Raw genomic sequence first — 8,198 nt, forward strand, 5'->3', positions numbered from 1 at the left:
TGCAAGATTAAGTCACTATGCAGTATATACTGGATGGGAAATCATATTTTGTATGCTGTGATGATGCTTAGGGAATGAATGTAAATTAAGTTACAAAAAAGAAAAGTTTCAGAAAAAAATAAATCCATTCGATGACGGCAGTAAGATATATAGCCCCAGCTAGGTGCTACTTTATAGGATGCCTAAAGTTAGACTTGTGTTCATGGAAATGTATTTATCAGCTGTGTTTGCTATGAAAATATTTAGATTAATTAAGATCTTTAGTAATTCAATAAAAAATGGGGGGAAAACAGTATAGAAAGAAAACATAGATACCAGAGACAGTGTGGGAAGAGAGTGGGAGATGGCAGAGGGTAAGAGATAGGAAATCACGGATGGGGAGAAAAAAGCAAAACATACAGGATATAAGAAATGGAAAATTAATTGTTGACAATAACATGTATGTTGATGTGCTTGATTGAGACAATATACAATGTACTCTGGATGGAAAGTCTCAGTTTGTATGCTATAATGATGTACAGTGAATGAACATAAACAAATAAATTTAAATAAAAAAATAAAAAAATAACAAATATAAAAATAAACATGAATTTTTCAGGAAAAAAAATGAAAGAAAGAAATCAGGACATGTAGGTTCCTCAAAGACCTACAAATAGAACTACCATATGATCCAGCAATCCCAGTCCTGGGTATCTACCCAAAGGACAGGAGCATGCTCATTTGGAAAAGTGCTTGCACATCAATGTTTATTGTCGCATTATTCACAAGTGCTAAGACATTGAATCAACCCAAATGTCCATGAACTGATGAATGGATTGAAAAAGTGTGGCACATATACTCTATGGAATACTATTCAGCCATTAAAAACAACAAGACTCTGGCATTTAATTGAAAATGGTTGACTATGGAAGATTTATTGCTTAGTGAAGTAAATCAGGCTATGAAAGAGATATATTGTATGTCTCCACTTAATATATACCGACTATCTGCACTCTATGGTAGAGAGTGAAAGATTGGAAGACATAAAAGCAGTGAAAATAGTTATGAAGACTGGAGACAGTGTGGAAAGAGGGTGGGAGAAGGGAAGAGTATAGGGAAGGAAATCAGGGAGAAAAAATAGAGAGGCAAGACATTTGTGGGACAGAGAAATTATTATCTTTTGATGATAACATGTATAGTATAGTATTCTCAACTAGACTGGGCTGAGATGTATTTCATGTTGGGTAAATTCTCTTTATAAGCCAAATGATTTATAGTGATCAAATGTTTAAAAAATTATAATAAAAGAATGAAATTTAATTTTAAGTTTAAGTAAAGGAGGAACTTGGAGTGATTCTCACACACTAGCTTTCAGGTTTCATTCTACACTCTGTGGATACAGCCCTGCGTTTGTGCATGGAGGCTGGTCTACTTGTCTCCCTGTAGTCACATGTGCTGCTTGGCTGGAGGATTCCGAGGCTAGCGAACCAGATCCAAGGGAGGGTGAACTTTCGAACTGATCTTGTGAAAACAGCGCTTTGCCTAGTCATTATGATGCCCAAAAGACCACCTGGCCTAATTCCTATTTGTGCAGTTTCAGGGTCCTGTCTGCAAACGCCAGGGAAAAAGTTATGTCATTTTTTTCCTAAATCACTGACGTTTGTTGGTATTTATACCTTTGTAAGACAGAGTCGAGTCGATTATAATTTTAAGACTGACACAAATACAGATTAAATTTTTGAATTTCCTGTTCATTCCAGTCTCAATCTTTATCCTTTAAAATTTCTGAAGTTTCACAGTGTGAGACATGGAGCGAGTTCACTGGTGCAGGGCCCACTGACCACTTAATTATGCTTGGTCCATACCAGGGCTGTGGTTCTGTGGTTCAGAAGGATTCTCTCTCTGGGGTGCCCCTGTAACACAGGAAGCAGGCAAGAAATGCTCCACTTTATTAACCGGTTAAGATAAAAACAAAGGGGGGGGGGACAGAGGGTGTCATTGCAGTTAAGGTGCTGGACTCCCACATGGTCCACTTCACAGTTCGAGTCCCAGACTCAGGGGCTTGAAATCATGCCAGCCACATGTGTGCGGGTGCCCAAGATCCCAAGAGGAGAATGGAGGAGAAAGGACTGTGGCATGGCCATCCCCCCAGAAAGGGTGATTTCTCACTTTTCCTCTCACTGTCTCTTCTTATCTCTCTCCAGCAAGCAGATTCACCCTATGGCAAAAATCTTTAAAAGAAAAGGAATAAACACAAATGGAAATGAGAATAAAAACTCATAATAGTTATAACTATTTAAGTATCACTGAAGATCAATAATTATGTGATATTACTTTCTCTTATTCACGCTTTGTATCTGTGCCTAATAATAGCTTATGCCAAGTGCTGGTTTTCTTGGAAGTGAAAATTTAAAACTACTGTCATGAAATGTAAAGTTTTGTGTGACAATTTTCTTTTTAATGCCAGAAGGCTTATGCTTTTGTGAGATACAGAGAAAGAGAGAAAACATAAGGGGAGAGATAGAAGCACGCCACAACATGACCTGGTCATGCCACAGTCATGGTCATGCCTTTTTTTGTTTTCTTTAAAAAAAAAATTGCTATGGGGAGCCAAGAGGTGGGGTGGTGGTTAAGGCCCTGGAATTCCCACATGGCCAACTCTGGGAATGGACCTGGCAGCTTGCTTCTTCCCTCTCTCTTTTTGTCTGGCAAAATGCATGTGAAAATAAATAAATAAATACATACATACATAAAATAATTATTTAAGAAAATTGCTGTAGGGTACATGTGCTCATGAGAGAGAGAAAGTGAGGGAGCACCCCGAGGGGGCATGAACACGCTACAATTCCTTCTCCTTCATTCTCCTTTTTTGGATTTCAGGAATGTATACACATGTATCTGGTATGTTTTTTAAGCTCCTGGGTCTGGGACTCTAACCTCACAGTCTGCCATGTGGAATCCAGCTACCTTAATCACCACACCACCTGGCTGGTCCACACCACAAGCTTTTTATCTCAATTCCCCATCCCATCAAGATTGTGGGCATAGGTAAATCTGGACTTGTTTATTAAACTAACAGGGCTGGGTCTCGAACCCTGGTTAGCCATGTTGGATCTGGCTTCCTCCGTGTATGGCTTCCACTCTACTATGGGACTGACCCATATAACAACTTTTGAAACTTAGGAAAATGTAATTTTTCATGAAAGTGTCCACTTGCAAGCTTAAATTTTTCCCTTGCCCTTTTTCTCTCCCACTCTGTTTTATAATGCATACATTCATGCGCAGTTTTACTGAAGGACACACACACCTGCATACCCACATACACATGCACATGTACGCACATGCCATTCAGTGATCTCGAAGGTGTGCCAGTTTCCCACAGGTGAAGCAGGCCTGCGTGACCCTTTCACATGATGACTCACGTCATTGTTTTCTGTGTATCGGGAGGGCCTGCCCACTCTGGGAAATGGAGCCTCTGAATTTTCCGTTTAAGATCATAGGACCAACGGTAGAAGTCGGTGCTGGGCACATCCCTGAATTATGAGGTCACTAAATCCTCCCATAGGGCAATGTAAAATGTGAGTGTGGGCAGGCGAGGGATTTCTATGAGGCTTCTTCATTCAGGGGTGTGTGAGGGGTTCCTAGTTATCATTTTTCTATCAGCATGTGTCCATTATGATGTTTTAAGTGGGTGAAATCATATTGTAATCAGTGCAAGTGTAAAATATTTTGCTGTTAACATTTAAATTTTTCTTCAAGTTTAGTGGACAATGCAGTATACTAGGTAAAATAGTTGGCCCCAAATCAGAAAAACTATTAAAACATTTCACCAATTAATTATAAGATGACTATTATTTATTGGCAGTAGCTGAAAGCAAAACAGTTGACAAAGAACATTGTGAACAAGTACAGTCAAGAAACGGTAATTTGTCAAAATGTTCCCCATATGTTTGCAAAAATGAATATATGCATAAAAGCTTCCTTATCAAGAAATTCATTTATTGTTAAATATTTGGATGTTAAAGTGAGATTCCTACAAATATTTAGCTTTGAGTTCCTCCAATTTTTCTAAAAGCCAAAGAGATTATTTTGTAGCTGTGGTTTTAGTCTAAATGAATGAACACGGTTCAGTGTTTATGTCCAGTGTTTACGTGGACTCGTTCACTAAAAGTTTGAGTTAAGAGTGACATGTTAGTTTCTGAGAGAGTATTTATTTTAAAGGAGTGCCAGTTTTCACTCAGCAAGATGATTTATCTGCCTGACTTGGGCAGACACTGGTTTCATTATTAGAAGCTATTGCATCTAATAATATGATGTCAGAAGAGTGTAGACTTGTCCACGTAGGAAATGCTGATTCTGACTTTCTTCTTTGAACTCCTTTCATTGTCTTCTATACAGTATTACTGACACAAGGCTGTGTGTGTGATAACTTACAGCTCTCTAATTCCCCTCAGGCCCATTTACCTCCTCCTGGGTTTATTTACATGCAGCATTGCTACTAATTAGCTTCCAGAGAAGGGAGGGAGATTTCTATACATCACCTGGCTGTGGCCCCAGGACAAGATGGTCCCCCTACCTGGGAAGAGCTAGTCACCAGCACTCCTTCCCTTCAGTGACCAGCGCTGCGCTCCTAGCTTCTAGTGGGTTGCCAAATTAATTTTCTCCCCTTCAGTGTAGTTCTTGGTGGGTGGTGCCTGTGTCTGTGCACTCTTAGCTGGATGACTTCTTGAAAACATGCTTTCCAAGATGAAAAAGTTGAGGATAAAAAAGGGCTATCTTTCTTGTCCTCCTAACTGATTTTTATAGTCTGTTGAAAGTCATGTTCTGTGGTTACGTCATGAAAATGATTCTTAAAATCCTGGAGGACGGAGGGTGGTGAAGTGATCACTCAATACTCTTCGAGGCTGAGCCACTTGGGAAGGTTCTGGATTTGCACCAGGAGGCCTCCCTCGACATGCTAGGTGAGTGGGTGGCCGTGATCAGGTGCTGGCTGAAGCTGGGAGTGGATCAGGGCATAAAACCCTTTTGGGAGTAGTTGTCCATCTGTCTCTTATCTTTCTCTCCCTTTGTTTCTCCTGCTCATAAATAAAAACAAACAAACAAAAAAACAAAAAAAACACCCTTAAAGTCTTTGACTAGTTTTGAATTCACTGGGTGCAAAATGTAAACATTTGTTTGCCTTTTATTTTTCATCGGGTCACCTCATTGTAACAAGAAGACAGTAAGCTCTAGAAATGTTTTTTTTTTGCCATGAGCATTTCTACAAGGACTAGCCTCAGCAGCTGCCATGTTTCACTTGAGCCCTTTGGGTTCCTTTCTGTCTAGACGGAGTACCCACAGTTGTAACACGGAGGCATTCCTAGTTAATTATTTTCTCTTTAGCAAAAGCCTGGTGATATTGTCTAGAAACCAGCTTGGAGGAGGTGAGATTTGGTGTCTACATGAGCTTCCTGGAAAGGTTAACACACTCTTGTTCTTGAAATCTCTCTAGGGCAGACACAGGAATTTTTACTCAGACTTCCTTCCACATACAACATCAATAAATATGGAAATTAAGGCTTCAAATCGCACTTCTGATGAAACAATATGCTGTCTAAATTCAGTTAATTGTAAGGTACTTAGTGTTGAAAGACAAAGATATGCTAATCTTATTAAAATATGCCTGGTTAAATTTAGCTATAAATTCCATTCAGGGACTCCTGCTTTATACATTGTTCCAAGTCAGAATGTCTGGAAAGAAAACCACCCACTGTGCAGGATATAGAGTTAGTAATTTGGAAAGGTGAAAAGTTTAATTATAAGTCTATCTTCTAGGGAAAAAGTAAAACAAGGCTGAATTCTTAATTTTTTTTTGTTTGTTTAGATTAAACCAACTGAAGGGCTCTTTCATATTGTTTACATTTATATTACTCTGTCAGTAAGAAAAGCTTTTAAATTTTCTGTTTCATTTGAATTGAAGTTGTTTTAATATATACAAGTGAAGGAAAGAGCATTAACAAAGGTAGAGTTTAATACTGTTTAGACAAGCTCAACCCATTTTTAATTTTCTGGATAATTTTGAAATTGTGGTAAAGTCCTGGCTAGGAATTTAGACACCAAGAGGTTTTTTTCCTTTTTAAATGTATTTTTAATTTTTTGTTATAGGCTGAAGGGCATTGTGTTCGTCAGAGAGAGACCGAGAGAAATAGAGCGGTAGAGGAAGAAAGCATCTCCCCGAGGGGCATGGTCGGACTACCCTCTCTTCTCTTTCTCCACCCTGTTGGAATTTGGGGCACACATGTTCATGTGCCCAGCATGCTTTTCAAACCACAAGGTTGGCCATGTGGGATCTGGGTTCCTTATCCATTATGCCACAGAACTGGCCCTAGAGACACCAAAAGTTTTAATCCTGAGTTATTTTGCTATGTAACCTTATGCTCATTACTGAGTCTCTTGACACTTTAGTTTCTTTCTTCTCTTTTTCTTTTATAGTTTTTTGCCATAGGACACATGCGCTCTCTGGAGAGAGACAGAGACAGTAAGAAGGAACATGAGAAATCACCCTCTGGGAGGCATGGCCACACCACAATCCTTTCTCCTCTGTCCTCCATTGGGCACTCATGTACATGTACCTGGCGTGAATTTCATGCTGCCAGGTCTGGAACTTGAAAACCTTCATATGTATCATTTGTAAATCTGGATAACTATAAACACACACACACACACACACACACACACACACCCTTATGGTCATCTCTATTCTATTCTGGATGGGGTCCAAGCCGCTCAGGCATCAGACTGCACCCCTGCATGAGTGCATGCATCTGGCATCCACTAACAAATGCTAGATCACACAGTGCGTTTCTTCTCAACCTTCTGTATCCAATTACTACAGGGTGACTCTCTTTTCACGTATTAGATATTCTTTTATATCATGGTAATCATTTTAGTTTTTGCAAAAACATCTATAAATTATTGAGCTGAGACTATGCTAGGCATTGGATTTGTTCCTTTCTTGTTATCATTGAACAGTGCAGCAGTGAAAATCTCTGGGTTGTATCTTTAGGCACATCTCTGATTACTTACTTGGTCTGCTTTAAACTGATTATGATAATGTGTTTAAAAAGTATGTATGCATCTCATTATGGGTAAATGCTTTTGGCACTGTAACAAAGATATTTTCAATACAACTTTGATTTCCAACATTTTGGTGATTTTAGAATTATATTTTAGATCTGTTTAAAAAAGAATTATTTGACTATTTATATTGATGACTGAGAAATCTGTCTGGCCCTAATCATTGATGACTTAGTGGTAGAAGCGGAAAAGTTAGGAGGCTGTAGTCCTCTGTAATGGCCATGTGTGCAAAAGTCCCTGAGTTTTTGCTATCATAGAGGGAAGCTTTTAGAATTAGAGTTACTGAATATTATGCCTGCCTCATTACTTATTATATGATCTTACTTGTTACCTATTTTCCTTAAGTTTCAATATCCTCATGAGACAACTAGGGATATAGCACCTACCCTGGGAGGCTGTTGGGAGGGCTGAGTGAGATCCTTTTTGTATAAAGGATGGAGGAGACAGTGGCTGCAGCTTGGCCAGGGCTTCTCCTGGCATTGGGTCTGTGAAGAATTTATGACCACTCTGTCCCTGGAGGATTGAGCTAGTAGCTCTCACTGTCTGGATCCATGTATCTACTGAGCCCTTCGGATTCTATTTCTGAAATCTCTCAGCTCCCTGCTTTCTTCACGGTCCCATCCCCACTGTCCCATCCATATCTCACTCTAACAGGACATTGTCACTGCCACAGTTTATGACCACTGAAGTGCTCTGGTGATTCAGGCATTGTCGAATGCCCGGATTTCCTCGGGGTCCTTGGGTTGGCTTCACTCATTCACTTTGTAGGGTGTGTGTCCCGTTTATCTCTGCTGGAATGCTCCCCTCTCTCCAAATGTCCCCTCTCTGCCAAACTTGAACTTTGCATCTTTGGTACTTTTTTGTCATTCAGTTCTTAGCTTAAGAATTACCCTCTAAAAATTGCTCGACCACACAGTCTAGCATGACTCCCTCTAACTTTACCCTCTTGTAACTTTTACTGAGTGAGTGTCAGTTTCCTGATGGGTAAAATGGAGGATAATGTACTATCAGTCTGATGTGAGCACCAAGTACATCAGATTCATGCCAGGTACTTAGACATTGCCAGAGATGGAGCTATATAAAAACTAGTTATTATTATTTCT

The sequence above is a fragment of the Tupaia chinensis genome, unplaced genomic scaffold (genome assembly GCF_000334495.1).
Source record: "Tupaia chinensis unplaced genomic scaffold, TupChi_1.0 Scaffold000578_2, whole genome shotgun sequence".
Taxonomy (NCBI): domain Eukaryota; kingdom Metazoa; phylum Chordata; class Mammalia; order Scandentia; family Tupaiidae; genus Tupaia; species Tupaia belangeri.